At 39.5% G+C, this 22,001-nt stretch overlaps 1 non-coding gene and 1 pseudogene across 1 annotated transcript; one reads left to right on the top strand and one right to left on the bottom strand.

The window, feature by feature from the left end:
• Positions 1 to 2,695: 2,695 nt before the first annotated feature.
• Positions 2,696 to 3,007, bottom strand: LOC127674840 (60S ribosomal protein L36-like; annotated as a pseudogene).
• A 9,159-nt stretch (positions 3,008 to 12,166) lies between these two features.
• LOC127677038 (U6 spliceosomal RNA) lies at positions 12,167 to 12,273 on the top strand. The gene has a single exon (XR_007976441.1). It is a non-coding gene; the product is annotated as a U6 spliceosomal RNA (small nuclear RNA).
• Positions 12,274 to 22,001: the final 9,728 nt, after the last annotated feature.

The following is a 22,001-nucleotide window of genomic DNA, read 5'->3' as shown; positions in this document are numbered from 1 at the left end:
ATCTTCTCCTCAGTATCTCTATGCCTCAGAACACCTGACCTGCTCCTGGATGTCTAAACTGTGGACAAAAATCAACATTTATTGTTTAAATGTTCTAAGTGTCCCAGTAAGTTAATCCACTGCATTTTTAACAGGATCACCGCATGGGCATGATAGGACATACCTTTAATTCCAACACTTAGGCAGCTATGCCAAGAAGATCTGGAATTCAAGATGACTTGAAAATCATATCTTCAAACTCTAAGAGCAAAAAGGGAAAGATAATTAATTTCATTTATAGGGGAACACATATTACATTGCATAATAAACATTATATTTAAAATAACAACATGTGAAAGAAACTGTATTTATCTCCATAACAATCTTGACATCATTTCCATGTCATATAGAACATGATCAATGTTTATAGAAAGTTGTAAGTGTGATGCAAGTAATATAGGTTTCTAATGTTGTCATAAATAGAACAGACATAAGTTACAGTAAAAAAAACAACCTGTAAGCTCATTAATCTCATCATGCCAAATCAAATAGAATATTTTTTCTGTAGGAAAATGTATGCTAAAATATGGGACAGTATATTGTTTATACAATGGTATGCTATAGAGAAATAGTATGCAATATAAATCTTAAACAAATACATTTCACTCATTTACTTTAATTGAATTATTTTCAAAGAGAATACTCGAAGAATCCGAGAAAAAGATATGTGGATCTAAGAAAAAAACTTACAAGCACACATGAGAAGAAATAGCTGAATACATTATTTGAAGGTTGTCTATTGTTTTCCTTTTAGGACTTTGTAATCTCGAGATTCAATACAGAACTTTAAGAAAATGACTGAATTCAAAATAATGAATATTGTTCCTGAATATTATTGTAAAACATACCAAGTACTTATTGATGGGAATCACTACTACAAAACTGTGTGGAGATGAATGTGAAGGGTGCACTGTGATGGAAAGTGACTAAGAACACAGCATAATTACTCTTTCTTGTAAATAATGTACTGCAGATGAACAGAGTTTTAGGCATATAAGCTGGCCTGTAATTCTCTCTCAGAGGCACAGACAGAAACATAGGAGCAAGCAGCTAGCTGATCTGGACAATGCAGCAAACTTAATTTATAAGACAGAGAGTCAAGGAAGAGAGTCTTATCAACCTCAGCTTCCCTATACATTAGCAAGTGTACACATGTGTAGTGAGTGCCAACACATGTGCAGTGCATATGAGCATCCACACTATAAACTCATGTATATCCAAAACTTGTTAACTCAAGTAATGCTAAGTAAACGTAACATCAGAAATCAGATTACCTCACTACTATAACAGGCTCTTTAATAACAAAGAAAGAATTATGGACAACTTTGTGTTACTGCTGTTCATTACCATATATGCAGAGTTACTGTGGTAGTTTACAATCCTGTTTTCTGTATGGTTTCAGAAATCCAATGCCTATTACATTCTACCTGAACAAAATGTTGTATTTGTGGTATAAGGGGCACGTTTGCTGTGCTACAAATTCACAGACATTCAAACTTCCTTACACACAACCTTACTGATTACCTTAGAATCTGCCCTGTCACAGGTGTAGTTCCTCTTTGCTACAGGGCAAAGCTTCCTGGATCAGTGCCTCAGCCTCTGGCCTTTTTACATTTTACAGAGTTCTGGAAAATAGCTCAAAGAAAGAACACAAGGCTCAGGTCAGTGTAGGGTTGTTCAATCTCAAAGGCTTCTTACTAATACATTTATTTTCATTGTTAAAGAATCTTATTCTTTTCATTTGTGAGGCCCTATTACAGTATCTGAGAATGTGTTCTCACAAATCCCCAGCATGAAGCAATCATTATGAGCACAATTTCTCACCTCAGCCTTGAGACTGGATATTATTGTCCCTGAAATTTTAGGAACTGCAAGTGTAAAGAACATGTGTTTGGGGGTCATGATTTCATTATGCGAGATGAATATAATATATGTAATGTCACCCTGTTTGACTCTGTTAGACAAAATATAAACCAGCATAATCCCAGACCCCAATCATGTGCAGATTATTTTAATTTCTGAGATAAAATTCTACTTACTCTATCACTCTTGGTGTCTTCATCTCTCTTCTCTCTCTTTTCCTAGTTTTGAACACAGGCCTGAACTAGACGAGTCAGCACAACTTTGCATCTATGGTGTTCTAATTTTTTTCAGTTCTGCTGTCATACACATTTTTAAATAATGAGAAGCATTTTGCTCTGATTAAATGAAATACACAGAATTCGTAGTACAACTCAGTTGGTAAATTACTGGGTTAACAGACACAAAGTTTTGATATTTGTCCTCAGCACTGCATAAAACTTGCTGGTGCTGAATCTTTGCAATCTCAGTATTCAGATCCAGTGAAAAGTAGAGCAGAAATCCTGTATCATCTTATATAACTTATTATGTCACCCTGTGCTACAGGGTTTCCTGCCCAAAAAAGCAAATGAACATATGGCAAGTCAAATATTAATGTTTATAAACAAATTATCCTGCCCATGAAGGCAAGTGAATTTGCTTCTTTTGAAGGATAAAAACCTCCATGACAGTTGTCTAGACAGGTAAACTGCAGTGATAGGAAAGGAAATAAAATGTGCACTTGCTGAAACTCTGCAGACTACCATTTTGTTCTTTTTTTCTTTTTTTGGAACTATCTTTTATGGGGGATGGTTCATCAATCTTCCTTGGCGACTGCCTTCCTCATGGCTGCCAGGACATTGCCAGCTCCTCCCGCTTTCTCGTGGCCCAGATGTGCGCGCCCACCCTCTTCTTGATGAACTAGAGTGAGCAGGTGTCTGTGGACACTGAGCGACTCCAGGGCGCGCTGCTCTTGGGGAGCGAAGCCCTGCACCTCCTGGATCGCATCCCTCACGAACTTGTTGCGCTTGGTGAGGCGCCCCAAGGCCGGCTGTGTCTTGGTTCCCTGATGTTCTTCTTCACCTTGTGGCTTTGTTGAGGCCATGGCCATGGGGTAGCGCAGGGCCATGGCTGCTGCTCGCCTACCACAGCCAGGACAGGAAGCCCAGTTTGTTATTTCAAGCTTATTCTCTAACCTACTTTCCTGGAAGTTGCTAGTTCCTTCTACTCGATTATCCAGGCTCCATCCGTTTACCTTTATCATATATTGTGCACTTCATGGTTTGTGGAGGACTAGGTTTATTTCATTATTTTCTATAAATAATATAGCATAGACAACAATAGAAAAATAAACAGGTTTTCTATTTATTAGTCTATTGCAAATAGACATTATACTTCTTTGTCTCTAATCTTGATACACATGTGTGTTTAATCCAGAGAACATTTTTATGAAGTGCAACAACATATTGCCTAAATAGGCTAATTGCTAAAACAACATCACAGTCACTGGTGGTCACCATATCACTTCTAAATCAATTTTGTTTCTAGGGCAATGAAGAGAAAACAATATTAAATTGTATTTCATTTAGGTTCATCTTAAACTTTGCACTAGATAAATATGACTGTCATTTAATTGGCTATACTTTACATTAATTTATATGTGTGGACATTATAGTTTGCAATTAATATTATGAAATTGAAATCATAAACTTTTTTGTTTTTGTATGCAAACCAATAAAGTTTCATATGATTCAAAGGAAAAAAGTTACATTATACGTATTCATTTAAATAAGTAAAAAGTCTGTTATATAAAACAAAAGTAGTGAACATTTACATTTTTATTACTAAAACTACTAAAAGTCTCAAGAAACATTTTAAAAAATCTATTCATGTGTCTTTGTGCTGAACTAAAATAATTTTTATAGATTTATTTCCCCTCTTGATTTAAGCATCTTTGATAAAATTATTTGAAATCAGTAAACTCATTTTTCCAGTTTTCACTTTTTGAATTCATAATTTCTAATAGTGTCTTGAGGGTAGTATAAGAGAATCACATTAATTGAAAAGTGTTTAACAGTTCTTTACTTTGATAGAGTAGAGTAAGGAAGGAGTTTATGTTATTGTGGAAACCACTAAGCTAAGACATTCTCTCTCCTGGATGTTACCCTCACTATATACCTCCTATGAAGAATATTATGGACTTACAGTGAAAGAAAATATTTTGTCATCTCAGTAACAGAGCCTTGTAAATCTTGGTCTACTTTGATGAGACACTTACAACTTGAAAAGGAACTATGGAATTGATGTTTAAGCTTATAAACATTGAGGAATAAATTGACCTATAAACTAGATTTCAAACCTGCTGTATTGTGTATTGGGGGGGGGCATCAGTAAACTTAAGATTTTATATAAAAAGCAAACATACAGTTTTATTATATGCAGAACATGTTTCACCAGGCTTGATTTAATAATATTTTGTTCCTCTTTTTATTGATATTTTCTTTATTTACATTTCTACTGTTTTCCCCTTTCCATGTCTCCTCTATAAAAATTGGGTACAGAGCTAAACAAAATATTCTCAACTGAAGAATACTGAATGGCGGAGAAGCACCTAGAGAGATGTTCAACATCCTTAATCATCAGCGAAATGAAAATCTAAACAACCCTGGGATTCAACCTCACACCAGTCTGAATGGGTAAGATCTAAAACTCAGGTGACAGCAGATTCTGGTAAGGATGTGGAGAAAGAGGAACACTCCTCCATTGTTGGTGGGATTGCAATCTGGTAAAACCACTCTAGAATTCAGTTTGGCAGTTCCTCAGAAAATTGAACATAGCACTACCTGAGGACCCAGATATACTACTCCTGGGCATATACCTAGAAGATGCTCCAACATGTAATAAGGACACATGCTCCACTAGGTTCATAGCAGCCGAATACATAATAGCCAGAAGCAACAAAGAACCCAGATGTCCCTCAACAGAGGAATGGAAACAGAAAACATTGTACAATTACACAATGGAGTACTACTCAGCTATTAAAAGCAATAGATTCATGAAATTGTTAGCAAATGGATGGAACTAGAAAATGTCTTCCTGAGAGAGGTAACGCAATCACAAGAGAACACACATGGTATGTACTCCCTGATCAGTGGATATTAGCCCAGAATCTTGGAATACCTAAGATACAATTCACAGACAGTGTGAAGCTCAAGAGGAAGGAACACCAAAGTGTGGATAGTTTGATCCTCTTAGAAGGAGGATCAAAATGCCCATGGGGGGAGATTCAGAGACAAATTGTGGAGCAGAGACTAAGGGAAAAGCCATTCAGAGACTGCCATACCTGGAGCCCATCCCACATACAGTTACTAAACCCAGACACTATTGTGGATGCCAACAAATGCTTGCTGACAGGAGTCTGATACAGCTGTCCCCTGAGAGGCTCTGCTAGTGCCTGACAAATACAGAAGTGGATGCTAACTGCCAACCAATGGACTGAGCACAGGGACCCTAATGGAGGATCTAGAGAAAGAACCCAAGAAGCTATAGGTGTTTGCAGCCTCAGAGGAGGAACAATATGAACCACCCAGTAACCCCAGAACTCTCAGGGACCAAACCACCATCAATCGAATACACATGGCGGGACCCATGGCTCCAGTACCATATGTAGCAGAGGATGGCCTTGTTGGACACCAGTGAAAGAGAGGCTCGTGGTCCTGTGAAGTCTGGATGCTCCAGTGTAGGGGAATGGCAGGACAGGGAAGCGGGTGTTGAGGGGTTGGGGAGCAAGAGGAGAGAAGATAGGATAGGGAGTTTTGGAGGGGAAAACTAGGAAAGAGGATAACATTGTGATGTAAATAAAATAACTAAAAACAATTAAGGAAAAAAGGTAAAAAAAATCAATTGTATGAAAGAGACAAGAAGAGTTGTCAATACATAAACTGAACAATTCAGGAGGCTGTGTAAAAGAGAACTATGTAGAAAGTGAACCCAGAAGACTCAGTTACACACTCCCTCCCAATGGGAAATCCAGCAGAAAGCAGGGGACAAGGACCTGGGATCATTGAATAGGTATATAATCATGGGTATATAGGAGAAATCATGTCATTTGCCACAAAGTGAGTCGAAAATATAACTTAATGTGATTTTGTGCAATCATATAAAATTTTCTGATGAGTCATATAAAAATAAAAGGACAACTTTCTGAGTGTGCAGTTCCTCTGAACTAAAGAGTGTAAAAGAGCCTGAGATTCCACTAACTTCATAATTCTTCCCTTTTATTTTTCAGTGCTGCACATTTCTAGTTACTATGTTTTTCCCCAAATTACTTTAACTTTCAGGGTATTTTGAGCTTCAATTGGAATTTTACATCTTCCCCCCATAGATCTGTGAAAAATATCAGTAGACTGCTGATGATCAGTGGAGATATAGACTGGAGATGCATATGGTGGTTATTGAAGAAACTAGCAATAAAGATGAAATCTGTTCCAGGTATACAACTTCTCAGTATAGATGATACTGAAAGGACTTTAAGTCAGCAATACACAAATATACTTACACATATGTGTTTATTGATGTCATGTTTCAAGGAGTCATGTAGAAGTTTGAGCATAGCTGACCATCATATGAAGAAAACTGAAATAAAATATGCACATGTTAAATAATCTTATTAGAATATCTCAGTTAACCTTGAGTGATATCTTGGCCTCACCTGAGAAGAGTGTAGCAACTATGGATCACCAAGATGAAAATGGTCTTTAGGCATGTCTGTGAGGGGTTGTTAATTGATAGGGGAGGACCCATGCAACTGTGGACATTGCCCACCATTCCCTGGAAGGAGGTCCTGGGCAACTAAGCATGAGCTTGGAAGTCAGCCAGCAAAAACAGTGCTCATTGCTGCAGAAGATTCTGTTCATCATGGCTGGGAGTAGAGTATGCTGGAGCACAGCATTTTAGCCTTGCAGAAAGGCAACAAAGAAGAAGGGGTGCAGTCCTCTGGTGGCCATCTCCTTTGCTACTGTGTATTCAACCTCAGCTTCCAGGTCAAAGGACACACACTTCCCACATTCAGTGTGGAACACCTGCCATTTGATAATCCCACCTGGAAAATATCTAACACAACCAGAAATATGCTTCTATGATTTCCTAGATGATTTCAGTCAACTTGAAAGTGTATAAACCATCAAAACATTTAACAGTCTATTTATTATTATATACTTTTCTTCCACTTTGTTTGTAAAGAGAGTACTCAGGGAATTTAATCATCCCAGGAAGAAATTCCCATTAGCTGCAATTCCTGGCCCAAAGGCAAAGTAATTCCACACTAATACTTGAACATATATGTTAATTGCTGCATTGCTTCAACGAAACAAGAAATAGAATGGGTCGAGCTGACAATTATCTGAAGAACATGAAATGTTCCAATATACATAAAATAAAATGTGCCAATCTACTAACAGAATTTATTTAAAATATTTCAGTTACACTTTAATTATTGCTTGGTACACCTTAGAGTATCAAAAGTGCAAAATTAGAATTTCTGGTACTCATACTTCAATATTCATTTTTTAAAAAATATTTTAAATGAAAATTATCAATTATAAATATTAGTGAGATACAATATCATGAGTAAATAAATTTACACACTATTTCCTAAATAATATAAATTTCCTAGCTTCTTGTTTATCTTGTGACAGGTGGGAACCTAGTGATACCTAGGCACTCAGACCAAGGGAGTCTAGGGAAGAAAGGATCTTTCTCTACTGGAACAACAAATATGGTAAGTCTCAATGCAGTTTCAAATGAAGGTAATTTACATGGAATTATGAGAGACAAATTTAAAATGTAAATGTTATTTTTGTGTTTATACTAATGATCCTCAAATGTTTTCACCCAAGTGGTCATATATCACTTTTTCTTTTTATTGCCACTGGGATTAGATAACACAGGTCAATGCCCTTATCAGTTAGTCTTTAGCCTGCATTGCACTCTGTGCTCAAACACTGACCCAAGAAAGTCACGTACAATGCTGAGGTCCAAGGTGCTCAGATTACTCAAAGGTTTTATTGCCTACTGAGGAATTTCAGGATTAGGTTCTGAACTTTTTTGTTTGTTTTTTGTTTATTTTTTATTAGATATTTCCTTTATTTATATTTCAAATGGTATTCCCTTTCCTTGTTTCCCCTCCAAAAACACCCTATCCCATTTCCCCTCCCCGTTTACCAACAATCACCCACACACTTTCCTGACCTGGAATTCCCCTACACTGGGGCATTGAGACTTCATAGCAGCAATGGCCTCTCCTCTCCTTGATGTCTGAAATGGCCATCCTCTGCTACATAAGTAGCTGGAGCCATGGGTTCTCTTTGTTTGGTGTTTTAGTCTTTGGGAGCTCTGGGGATACTTGTTGGTACTTGTTCCTCCTGTGGAGCTGAAAATCTCTTCAGCTCTTTGGGTCCTTTCTCCAACTGCTCCTTTGAGGAACCTATGCTCGGTCTATTGGTTGGTTGTAAGCCATCGTGTGTTGATCCACCTTTCAAGAAGGATCAATGTACCCACACTTTGGTATTACTTCTTCTTGAGCTTCATGTGGTCTGTGAGTTGTATATTGGGTATTGGGAGCTTTTGGGCTAATATCCACTTATCAGCAAGTGATTACTGTGTGTTTTCTTTTGTGATTGCTTTACCTCACTCAGGGTGATATTTTCTAGTTCCAACCATTTGCCTAAGAATTTCATGAATTCTGGTATGCACTCACTAATAAGTGGATATTAACCTAGAAAACTGGAATACCCAAAACATAATCCACACATCAAATGAGGTACAAGAAGAAAGGAGGAGTGGCCCCTGGTTCTGGAAAGACTCAGTGAAACAGTATTCAGCAAAACCAGAACGGGGAAGTGGGAAGGGGTGGGCGGGAGGACAGGGGAAGAGAAGGGGGCTTACGGGACTTTTGGGGATTGGGGGGGGCTAGAAAAGGGAAATCATTTGATATGTAAATAAATTATATCGAATAAAAAATTAAAAAAAAAGAATTTCATGAATTCATTGTTTTTAATAGCTGAGCAGTACTCCATTAAATGTACCACATTTTCCGTATCCATTCCTCTGAACTTCTTAGAGAGCAGAAACTGAGTTTTCCTTCCTCATGGTCATGAAAATGCATTACCCTCCTATGTGTAAAAAATCCACTCATAGCTATGCGAAGTTTTTTGTTTCTCATTTCAATAAATAGGCTATTTGTAAGACAGCTCCTAAAGTTGAACATTCCCTAAAAACTCTTGTGCATTACATTTTTAATGGGGAGAGACATCCCAATCCCAAGCCTACCACTTGATTGCCATTATAAGGAAATCCCATGGTGGGATTATTTACCAAATTCATAAAACTCAATCACCACATGTGAGGTTCTATTCACTCTAATTTCTTTAGCAAAAGAGATCTGTGAATCCAATACAAACATGCATCAATACAGATGCACAGACCTGTGTGTGTGTGTGTGTGTGTGTGTGTGTGTGTGTGTGTTTGTGTTTGTGTGTGTGTCTGTTTATGTGCATGCATGTGCACGTGTGCTAGAGATCTGGAATGGCAGCAGGCCCGACCAATGATTTTGATCTTTCCTGTCTTTCTTTTTCTGTCTTAGAACATCCTCAGACACCATGATGTCACTCTACCTCCACAAGAGAGATTCCAAATCTTAAGTGCACTAGAGCAGAGCAATGAAATCAACAACGATTCTTTGTTGGCTTCTTACATGAGCCTGAGGAAAAACGTCTTCTAAATGGCAGCCGAACTGGAAAAATGTGGACAAGGAGAAGCAGCCTTTGTGCTCTCTCACAAATTCCTCACATGAGAACCTGCGGTTTCTACTCCTTTCCTGGAACTCTTCCCTTGTTCAACCTGCTGTTCTATTAAGGGTTCTCTCCTTGGCTGACAGCTATGGAACTTGAGGCTGCCATCTCTTTATCAGATTTCTGGCAGCTCACACACAGGCTTTTTCTTGCAATTCAAAGACATGAGGACCAAAGGTGGTGGTATCATGAATAAGGAATATTATTGGTAGTAGACTTAGTTCTTGAACCTGTGCACACATGATCCAGATCATAGTGGAAGAAAAAGGGGACCAGAAAACAGGGTGTATCTGACCTGGTAGGTATTTTGATTTCCAAATCTCCTCTCAAGAAATCACTGGCTTGTCTCTGATGGGTAGCCAAGCTCAGTGAATTCCATGGGAGAGAAGTAGGGCTTCCTAGAGCTCCACAGTCACCAGAGGATTGTGGACTACTTGGGGTCAGTGTGGTTAAGCACAGTTAGGCTTTTTTCAAAATGGTCATCATATTGGGTAGTCAGAATAAAAAGTAGAAAGCAGAGCTGTCACCAGGAAATAACTATTACAGCCTCAATGACAAGTGTGCTTTACCTATAGTAAGGGGATGGTAGAAAAGTCTCACCAACCATAAGAGGCCCTGAATGGTGAAACAGAATATAAGGAGATAGATACACGTGACTCTGAGGAGCTCAGACACTGGGGAGGTGTTTTATGGATATGATTTCATTGACCTTCTGAAGCCTGTGTGATGAGCAGATATAACACTTCCTGTCTACAAAGATAAAGCTCAGGTTTACAGATGAGCTCAGGTTCCACAGTTTGCATTATCCTTGTTTTATACCTCCTAGAACAAAGTTTCTTTTGGGTTTCCACTGGTGCTTTCCAGCAAAATAAAGGCATTCTCTTGAGATCATAGTAAATCTCTCATTATTTCTTTTCTTTTCCAAAAATAAATCACTCTTACTAAGGAGTCATATAAATTCCCAGACATCAGGTTTCCTAGTCTGAGTTTATCCTCTTCTTAAGCAGAGTTTCTGGCAGGGTTGTGAATCTGTTTTGAATCTTGGACAGACCTGAGGGTTGAAGCAGTTCACCAGCATCTTTCGGTGTAGCATCTGACTAGGTGCCAACAGCACAGCACTTCCAGGAACTAATCACCCTCGGTATCTAGTGTCATTACCTAATGACATCTGATGAGGTTGTGCACTCCTGGTAAGCAATATACAAACCTTCTATGTGGACAAAGATTCATATTGTGATTGGGAATGGAAGATTGTGAACACTGTATTTTCTAGTTTCAAATTTATGAGGACAACCAGTTTTCTCAAATTTCTGTGGATCCATCTGGTTCCTCTTGAGTGCTGAGGTGAGAGTGGCACTAGACCACTTTAGCAATGCCCACTGACAGTTGAATATTTTCTAAATGTGCCATTTTAATGGAAGACTGTGGATATTCTCTTTCCAGGCCAAGGTATGGAAATGGATGTGGGATGTCAGCGTGTGCCTTTTTAAATATGAGAAACATGTGAAACCAAGTATACAGAGGCCAGATTTCCTTAGGTCCTCATTTAGACATATAATTTTCTTTGCACAGCTTTCTCTCTGCTCTATTCTGTTAAGACTCTGTCGAAAAAAATCCCCTCAGAAAAAAAAGTACTAAGAGATTTTAGAGAATTTTAGAAGATCAAATATCTTCAAGGTACGTTTTCATTCTCAATGTGGGGGACCAAAAATCTACAGAGTAGTACAAGGCTACTCACAGAAAAGCCACAGATGAAGATACTAGATTGAATGAAGGAAATATTCCTTCAGGATTTCAGTACAGAGGACAGGGTGGCAGGGAATGGGGTTCAAGTCATGCCTGAGATACTGCTGCCCCTGCCAACTTATTTTCTTTGTCTTTTTGCTGACATTAGAACTGTTCTAATTATCCATTTTGGTTTGGTATTGCAGAGGACAAAACAAGTTTTTAAGAGAGATGAGGAGCTGAAAAAGGAATTACAAAAGGAATACTTGGAAGAATATCTAAGCTACTTGGCAAAGAAAGTCAGTATGAGAAGCATGGAGACAGCAGAAGTCTGTGTCACCTACTCAGTCTGTTTCCAGGACTCTCTTGTGCTGTCTCAGTGGACAGTGTGTTATTTAATAAAAGTGCTCCACATGCAATGTGCATATGAAGCAAACACACAAATACACACACACACACACACACACACACACACAATGGAGTGGCATACTGAGAAGACTTAGATAGACCTAGCTTACTGAAAACAGGAAATGAGTAAAGTAGAATAATGGATTTTCAACACACCAGGGATACAGGCCCTACACTGAGATGTCAGACTTTAACAGAACTACATTTGGTTAATATCTTGGCTGACAAGAATTTGCTTCCAAGGTTTGAAGCAGTGGCCTAAATGATTGTCCCTTCCTACAGAAGAAGAATAAAGAGGAACTTGCGTGCTCGCTTCGGCAGCACATATACTAAAATTGGAACGATACAGAGAAGATTAGCATGGCCCCTGCGCAAGGATGATACGCAAATTCGTGAAGCGTTCCATATTTTTAGGATAATAGGAGGACAACACCAATACAAAGAGGGAAACTTCACCCTGAAAAAAGCAAGATAGTAACCTTTCATCAAACCCAAAAGAAGTTAAGCAATCAAATTTAAAAAATAACGTCAAAAATGATAGGAAGTAACAATCACTATTCCTTAATATCTCTTAACATCAATGGACTCAATGCCCCAATAAAAAGACACAGACTAACTGACTGGATACGTAAACAGGACCCTACATTTTGCTGCTTACAGGAAACACACCTCAGGGTCAAAGACAAACACTACCTTAGAGTAAAAGGCTGGAAGACAATTTTACAAGCAAATGGTCTCAGGAAACAAGCTGGAGTAGCCATTTTAATACCAGATAAAATTGACTTTCAACCCAAAGTCATCAAAAGAGACTCTGAGGGACACTTCTTGCTGGTCAAAGGAAAAATACAACAAGAAGAACTCTCAATCCTGAACATCTATGCTCCAAATGCAAGGGCACCCTCTTTCATAAAAGAAACTTTATTAAAACTCAAAGCACACATTGCACCTAACACAATAATTGTGGGTGACTTCAACACTGCACTTTCCTCAATGGACCGATCAGGAAAACAGAAACTAAACAAGGACACAATGAAACTAATTGAAGCTTTGGACCAATTAGATTTAACTGATATATATAGAACATTCTATCCTAAAACAAAAGAATATACCTTTTTTTCAGCACCTCATGGTACCTTCTCCAAAATCGACCATTTCACAAGACAGACCTCAACAAATATAAGAAAATAGAACTAATCCCATGCCTCCTATCTGATCACTATGGAATAAAAGTGGTCTTCAATAGCAACAGAAACAACAGAAAACCCACATACACGTGGAAATTGAGCAATACTCTACTCAATGATACCTTGGTCAAGGAAGAAATAAAGAAAGAAATTAAAGACTTTTTAGAACACAATGAAAATGAAAACACAACATACCCAAATCTATGGGACACAATGAAAGCAGTGCTAAGAGGAAAACTCATAGCCCTGAGTGCCTCCAAAAAGTAAATGGAGAGAGCATACATTACCAACTTAATGACACACCTGAAAGCCCTAGAACAAAAAGAAGCTATTTCACCCAGGAGGAGTAGAAGGCAGGAAATCATCAAACTCAGGGCCGAAATCAATCAAGTAGAAACAAAGAGAACCATACAAAAAATCAACAAAACCAGGAGCTGGTTCTTTGAGAAAATCAACAAGATAGATAAACCCTTAGCCAGACTGACCAAAGGGCACAGAGAAAGTATCCAAATTAACAAACTTAGAAATGAAAAGGGAGACATAACAACGGAAACTGAGGAAATCCAAAAAATCATCAGATCCTACTACAAGAGCCTGTACTCAACACAACTGGAGAATCTGGAGGAAATGGACAATTTCCTTGACAGATACCAAATACCAAAATTAAAATAGGACCAACTAGACCATCTGAACAGTCCCATAAAGCCTAAAGAAATAGAAGGAGTCATAGAAAGTCTTCCAACCAAAAAAAAGCACAGGACCAGATGGTTTCAGTGCAGAATTCTACCAGACCTTCAAAGAAGAGTTAACACCAATACTCTTCAAACTACTCCACAAAATAGAAACAGAAGGAACACTACCCAATTCCTTCTACGAAGCCACAATTACGCTGATACCAAAGCCACACAAAGATCCAACAAAGAAAGAGAACTTCAAACCAATTTCCCTTATGAACATCGATGCAAAAATACTCAATAAAATTCTTGCCAACCGAATCCAAGAACACATCAAAACGATCATCCACCATGATCAAGTAGGCTTTATCCCGGTAATGCAGGGTTGGTTCAATATACGGAAATCCATCAATACAATCCACTACATAAACAAACTCAAAGAACAAAACCACATGGTCATTTCATTGGATGCTGAAAAAGCATTTGACAAAATTCAGCATCCTTTCATGCTTAAAGTCTTGGAGAGAACAGGAATTCAAGGCCCATACCTAAACATAGTAAAAGCAATATACAGCAAACCGGTAGCCAGCATCAAACTAAATGGAGAGAAACTTGAAGCAATCCTACTGAAATCAGGGACCAGACAAGGCTGCCCCCTTTCTCCTTATCTTTTCAATATTGTACTTGAGGTACTAGCTCGGGCAATTCGACAACATAAGGAGGTCAAAGGGATACAAATTGGAAAGGAGGAAGTCAAACTATCATTATTTGCAGACGACATGGTAGTCTACCTAAGTGACCCAAAAAACTCCACTAGAGAGCTCCTACAGCTGATAAACAACTTCAGCAAAGTGGCAGGTTATAAAATCAACTCAAGCAAATCAGTGGCCTTCCTATACTCAAAGGATAAGCAGGCTGAGAAAGAAATTAGGGAAATGACCCCCTTCACAATAGCCACAAACACTATAAAGTATCTTGGGGTGACTCTTACCAAACATGTGAAAGATCTGTATGACAAGAACTTCAAGACTCTGAAGAAGGAAATGGAAGAAGACCTCAAAAAATGGGAAAACCTCCCATGCTCATGGATCGGTAGAATCAATATAGTTAAAATAGCCATTTTGCCTAAAGCACTATACAGATTCAATGCAATACCCATCAAAATCCCAACTCAATTCTTCACAGAGTTATAAAGAGCAATTATCAAATTCATCTGGAACAACAAAAAACCCAGGATAGCTAAAACTATTCTCAGCAACAAAAGAAAATCTGGGGGAATCAGTATCCCTGACCTCAAGCAATACTACAGAGCAATAGTGTTAAAAACTGCATGGTATTGGTACAGTGACAGGCAGGAGGATCAATGGAACAGGATTGAAGATCCAGAAATGAACCCATACACCTATGGCCACTTGATCCTCGACAAAGAGGCTGAAAACATTTAATGGAAAAAAGATAGCCTTTTCAACAAATGGTGCTGGTTCAACTGGAGGTCAGCATGCAGAAGAATGCGAATTGATCCATCCTTGTCTCCTTGTACTAAGCTCAAATCCAAATGGATCAAGGACCTCCACATAAAGCCAGACACTCTGAAGCTAATAGAAAAGAAACTGGGGAAGACCCTTGAGGACATCGGTACAGGGAGAAAGTTTCTGAACAGAACACCAATAGCGTATGCTCTAAGAGCAAGAATTGACAAATGGGACCTCATAAGGTTACAGAGTTTCTGTAAGGCAAAGGACACCATCAAGAGGACAGATCGGCAACCAACAAATTGGGAAAAGATCTTCACCAATCCTACATCAGATAGAGGGCTAATATCCAATATATATAAAGAACTCAAGAAGTTAGACTCCAGAAAACCGAACAACCCTATTAAAAAATGGGGTACAGAGTTAAACAAAGAATTCTCACCTGAAGAACTTCGGATGGCGGAGAAGCATCTTAAAAAATGCTCAACTTCATTAGTCATTAGGGAAATGCAAATCAAAACAACCCTAAGATTTCATCTTACACCAGTCAGAATGGCTAAGATTAAAAATTCAGGAGACAGCAGGTGTTGGAGAGGGTGCGGAGAAAGAGGAACACTCCTCCACTGCTGGTGGGGTTGCAAATTGGTACAACCACTCTGGAAAGCAGTCTGGCAGTTCCTCCGAAAACTGGGCACCTCACTTCCAGAAGATCCTGCTATACCACTCCTGGGCATATACCCAGAGGATTCCCCACCATGTAATAAGGATACATGCTCTACTATGTTCATAGCAGCCCTATTTATAATTGCCAGATGCTGGAAAGAACCCAGGTATCCCTCAACAGAAGAGTGGATACAAAAAATGTGGTATATCTACACAATGGAGTACTATTCAGCCATTAGAAACAATGAATTCATGAAATTCTTAGGCAAATGGATGGAGCTAGAGAACATCATACTAAGTGAGGTAACCCAGACTCAAAAGGTGAATCATGGTATGCACTCACTAATAAGTGGTTATTAACCTAGAAAGCTGGAATACCCAAAACATAATCCACACATCAAATGAGATACTAGAAGAAAGCAGGAGTTGTCCCTGGTTCTGGAAAGACTCAGTGAAACAGTATTTGGCAAAACCAGAACGGGGAACTGGGAAGGGGTGGGAGGGAGGACACGGGAAGAGAAGGGGGCTTACGGGACTTTCGGGGAGTGGGGGGGGGGCTAGAAAAGGGGAAATCATTTGAAATGTAAATAAATTATATCGAATAAAAAAAAAAAGAAAAAAAAAAAGAGGAACTTGCCCAAAAAGTAGCCTTCTGGGAGGAGATAAGAAACATTCCTGTAACGTCAGGATTTTTCAAATGGTCTTCCTAGCCATTTGGAAAAATGTATGGTTCTGAAGGAAACAACTTTGGGGAGGTGGGCTCTGGAGCACCATTAACATCAAAGAAAGCTCAGCCTTCTTTAGTAACAACAAGGACCCTCAGCCCACCAGTGGTGTCTTCAGGAAAGGAAGACTGTGAAGAAGCAGCCCCAGCCACATCACCAGCTTCCAAAGAGGCTGCAGAAACATGCACCTTGGAAAGTCCAGGTGAGTCACCACAGGTTTCTGACTAGGACAAGCCTTGTGTAGAAGTGGTTCCAATTTCTTCTGAATCAGTCACACCTGAGTGCAACTGAAGCTCATAAGTAAGGTAAGGCAGAGATGCTGGACAGGTGTCTCAAGTCTGGAGAACTGGACCCCACAGAGAATACTCAATCTCCAGCCATGTGTTCAATATTTTGCTATCAGGGATCAATTTAGTTTCCTCTGGTAACAGAACCTCCTGTGTTGAGTGTTGCCTTTTTCCGTCCTGACAATCTGTCTTGTCAGCTTGTGCAGACATAGCAATATTTCTGGATGTGTCTGTGAGTTGATGGTAAGAAAGAAAAATTCTGAGCTTGCCTTGCAGTTCTGAGGCCACAAGGGTCTCTCTTTCCCTACAATACTGTACTATTGTGGATATCCCCTGATGGCCTGATCTTGAGAATAGACTGTCTTTCTGCAGTGTGCAGCCTCTTAATACCTGATGGGGTTTCTCATAGGCTCACAGCTCTAGTGTAAATGCTCCATATGATTGAGCATGCCCACAGCTGGCTTCTTAAAAGAGGACTCTATGAAATACTTGCAGTTTGACTCTATGTCTGGAAGTCACAGACTTGTAAGTAACTTGTGTGAGACTGTGCCTAAGGAAAATCCCAGCAGGACACAGGAAAATACATGTCCAGATCTTAGAATCCAGAGGCCAAAAAATCTGGAGATATGAACTAAGAATAGAGAAGACATATCTCTGCCTGGAGAAACACAGCAGAACTTTTCCTATTCTCTTACAATTTAGATCCCTGGAGACATATGGTCCATACCTCAGTTAGAAGACTTTGTCCAATGAATTCCTCCACACACATAGATATTTTATAGTCAGCCCAGATTCACAACCAAAAATATTGCTCTATCCGCTTAAGCTGACAGTAAAGTCCAAGGCCCCATCTCCCAGACACCAATACCCAGAACTCAGAGTAATACTTCCCGCCCATGATGAGGAGCAGAATGAAGGAAAGAATCCCAATGACTTTGAATTTCTCTCCCAGGCTGCCAGACTGAGTACTGCTCAGAGATACCAGGCCCTCTCACCTCAGACTTTTCTAAATTTTTCATTACAATTCAGAAGAGACCTGCACCTGCTGGTCCTCCCTCAGGATTTATGTGAGAAATTCCTCCCCTCAGGAAGGCAGAAGACTAAGAAAAGAATCAGGAAATGTGGTGTATTATGTGGAGCCTTGGAAAAGATATGAACACTTCTCCTGATCTGGGGCCATTTCTTTCCCCTTGATTTTACATGACTGCCAGGGAACATATTTAGAGTATATATCCACACACATCACCCTCCAGAGGGAATTATGTGTGACAAGGACTGGCCATCTTGAATTTGATGACTGTATTTGGTTGCTTTTCAGGGTCCATGGAAATGAACACTATAATTAGAAATTTTCATGGTAGTTGGGGGCTAGAGCCAGTAATTCTAGTCACTCACAAAATGAAGCTAAAGGCTTCCTACAAACTCAAATCAGCTCCACAGTCTGAGTGTCATATTACCTAAAGGATAAAGAAGGCAGCCCAAAAGCATAAGGCAGCCAGGGAGGCATAAAGCAGGAATAGACATGGTGCCTAGTTGCAAAGAGAAAAGGAAACTGCTTTTGTGTCCTTGACTTCGTACCTACTCTGGTAAGCTTTGGAGTATAAATTATCAAGACACCTCAAGACACCTGAGCAGACCTGCTGACTGCTACAGGAAAGAGCCTAGGACCAGGAGGTGTCAGGATGAATATCTCCAGTTCCACTCAACATATTTTCCTTTTTACTGTATCTCAACAAAGCACAATAGCACCCAAAACAACACAGAGAGTAGGAACAATGAGATGTATGCACTGGTGTGGCCTGCGTCATGTGTGTGTGAGAGGATGGGTCTAAGTCCTCCAAGAGTTGTGTTACCTACATCATCATTCCTCTCCAGAAAGGAGCCCAAGATTTTTGCTATGCACAAAATGAGGAGTATCAGTTCCTCATATAAGAAGAACTGGGTCTTCTTACATTGGGTTGGATTCATGTAAGCAAATGGAACTCGGTAACTGAGGGTACCTCTTGTCTCTCTCTTAGAAACAGCCAGCCTAAATAGTGCTCTGCACAGAGTCAATCCATTCCAGATCTTCTTCACTGACCATATACAGTCAATAGTGAGCAGTTCGAGTTAAAGGAGCATTTCCTAGTACTTTTACAGCTCCTTGTATTTTATGTCTTACTCGGAGTAATTCTTCAGTGTTCCAACTTGATACGAATCTGCATGGAAAATGGTTGCTTGCAAGGATGTATTAAAACAGTCTGTACAGACCACATACCTAAAAGATGTAAAAATGAAACATAAGTATGCCAAGAGTGTCCTTTCTAATGATTATGTTTTGTATTTATGAAGAAGTACTTCCTTTGTGCCCAACCAAAGAGATCCTACAAGCTAGGTTTTCAAGTATTTGCACATGCAGAGCATACATCTTTTGATTTTCAAGGGAACACACTATTTGCCTAGAGAGTCCTTTGGATGAGTATCTCATTTTCAAAGACTGCTGCTCACAAAACAATTGAAATTCTTGTAACTTGCTAAATATAAGCCACAACAAGGTGGTTTGCTCTTAGGTTTTGTAAGATCTTGGAGTCAGACCTTGAGAAGTGCTGATGTGTGAGGCAGTCTCCTGTGACTTCGTGTTCTTCCATCCAATTGCATCTATTCTTACTGCAATGCCTACTTCAATAATATAATATGCCCAATTGAAATTTGGCCTTTTGTGTCTTGGGACTCAAATGGGAGATTATAGAGAAAATGAGTAAGGCACATGAGGCAAAAAGCACAATATACTGCCGGAGAAAAATGTAGGCCAGTGTGGGTTGCAGAGGAAGAACTGCCACACGTAAGGCAACTTATGATAACTTAGGAAGAGGAGTCCAAAACAGTATATAGGGGAGGGGGATAGCATTGGAGATTGATACACTGACCTCCTGTATCAGTGAGCATTTCTGTTGGCTGGGATTTATGGTTTGTATTGGAAAAGAATGCCTGATATGTGTTGATATCAGCCATCAGAACCATGGCATCCCTTGTCTTGGATGGACTGGAAAAGTAGTGGTGATTTTGAGTAGAGGGAAAGCATTGTGGACTATTCTGAGCAAAATTATGGTGTGATCAAAGCCATACTCTAGAAGTTAAAATGAAGGAGATGCAAAGCTGCTTGGTTAGGGAAAGTCAGGTGAGGTTTGGGAGCTGATACCATGGAATGATGATAAGGGGGGTGATAGTCTTGTGTGTGTGTGTAGGAGTGATCAGGGGAATTCAGATATCCAGGTAATAGGGATAAAGTTTGAGGAGTCTGAGACAGGGCAGGATTCCAGTTAGGATCATGGTGAGGGCAGTGTTCATCTCATAAACAAGAGTAGGATTTGTATAAGAAGACAGAACTTGAAAGTGAGATGTAGCTATAAAGTTTGTAATTGAAGGCACATGTGAGACATTACAACTACATCAACATTGGGAGAATGAAGTGAGAAGGCTAGAGAGGGACCTGAGGCACTTAAACATGCAGGCGGCTCATGAACTCGGTAAATATGGAGAACTGGCTGCAAGAGAAACAATTCCTAGCAGCTTAGGTGAATGTCTAATGAGGAAATCAGGGACCACAGTGGGGATGAAGGAACAACAAGGCTGAAAGGGCACTGGATATGAGGTTCACAGAAGCCATAGGATGGGGACACAGGAAGCAGGAATTCAGGATGGAACCTGCTGGAGTTCTGGGGATATTGACTTAATGTATTTTAAACCATGGAAGGCAGATAATGCAATGTCCAGTAATGTCATAAAATCTAGTTATACTGTCACTCTCCTGGACCCCCCAGCACTCAGGAGGATAGAGTGCAAGTTGGTGAATTTGGTGCCACGTTGAGTGAACAGTAATATTTTGCCTCAAAACAAAAGTCACTTGATGAGAAATTGGCCATTGTGGATTCTGTTATAACTGTCATACTGAAGCTGGCATCTAGGCCCTAGAATCTAGGGGAATTTGAAGAGGAGGGTGCTCTTTGGGAATGGGTTAGCAGATTACTGTCATGTAGGAGCTGTGAAATAGTTTGGACATGGTTTCTTCTTGTTTATTGTTTTTTTTTTTAATTTTTTACTTTTTCATTGATTTCACTTTAGATTCCCAAAAGCTTGATGTTTTAAATGATAGCTTAGGTGTGAGTATACATACATAAACACAGTTGATTAATGGCTCATGTGGGAAGCCTCTGTGTTCATACACAACTTAGAGAAAGAAACGAGAATCTGCTAGAAGCCTGCTCGAAATCTCACTTTCTCCCTCGAAGAATGAAACCCCTCTTGCTCTCACCATGTCTTCCTCCATTTTACATGTGCACCACTTCCATTCTAACAGTGATTCAATTGCAATGGGTAGAAATGTAAATTTTACAACTGGCTTGCAGGGCTTAACATCTGCAAGATTTATCACCATTCATGCAAGCAATTATTTGGTGGGTTTTTACATATGGAGACCCAGTGAAGGAAGAAGAAAAGTAATGGAAAAAGACATAGTATGATCATATGACAGTAATACTATACCACATCAGAAGGACAGAAGTAGCTCCTTCTCACATAGGGAGAAATCCCATGGGTCTCAGGGGCAGGATACAATAAAAACAGCTGCATTATCAAAGAGATTGTTGAAGAAGTTATCAGAAATATTGATGAAGCAATAAGTCTGCTGTTGTCAGGAAGGAAGCAGAGATTGGTTAGAAGTGAAGACAAAACTTGGAATAGTTACTGTCTAGACATCAGGTTTAACTAAGCGTGGATGACCAAAAGGGCCTTGTCCTAACTGAGGGACAAGCTAAAAGTAAGTGTAGTGGTTGGAATACTCCTGTCCCAGGCAGGGTATTGTGGGGTATGGCCTTGATGGACTAGCATTGGCATTGTTGGAGGAAGTGTCTCTTTGCGCATGAACTTTGAGGTCCTCCTTGAGAGAGGAGGAGTCATTTTTCTCCTTTTTGCCTTTCAAACGAGATGTAGAACTCTATGCTCACCAGGCACCATGTTTGCCTGAATGCTATCATACTTTCTGCTATGTCGATAACAGACCAAACCTCAGTACCTGTAAGCCAGCCCCAATTAAATGTTGTCCTTTATAAGTGTTGGATTAACCATGATGTTGATTCACAAGAATGAAAACACTAACT

This window comes from Apodemus sylvaticus, chromosome 1, assembly GCF_947179515.1.
Source record: "Apodemus sylvaticus chromosome 1, mApoSyl1.1, whole genome shotgun sequence".
Lineage (NCBI taxonomy): Eukaryota > Metazoa > Chordata > Mammalia > Rodentia > Muridae > Apodemus > Apodemus sylvaticus.
This window is presented reverse-complemented; position numbering and strand designations above follow the sequence as displayed.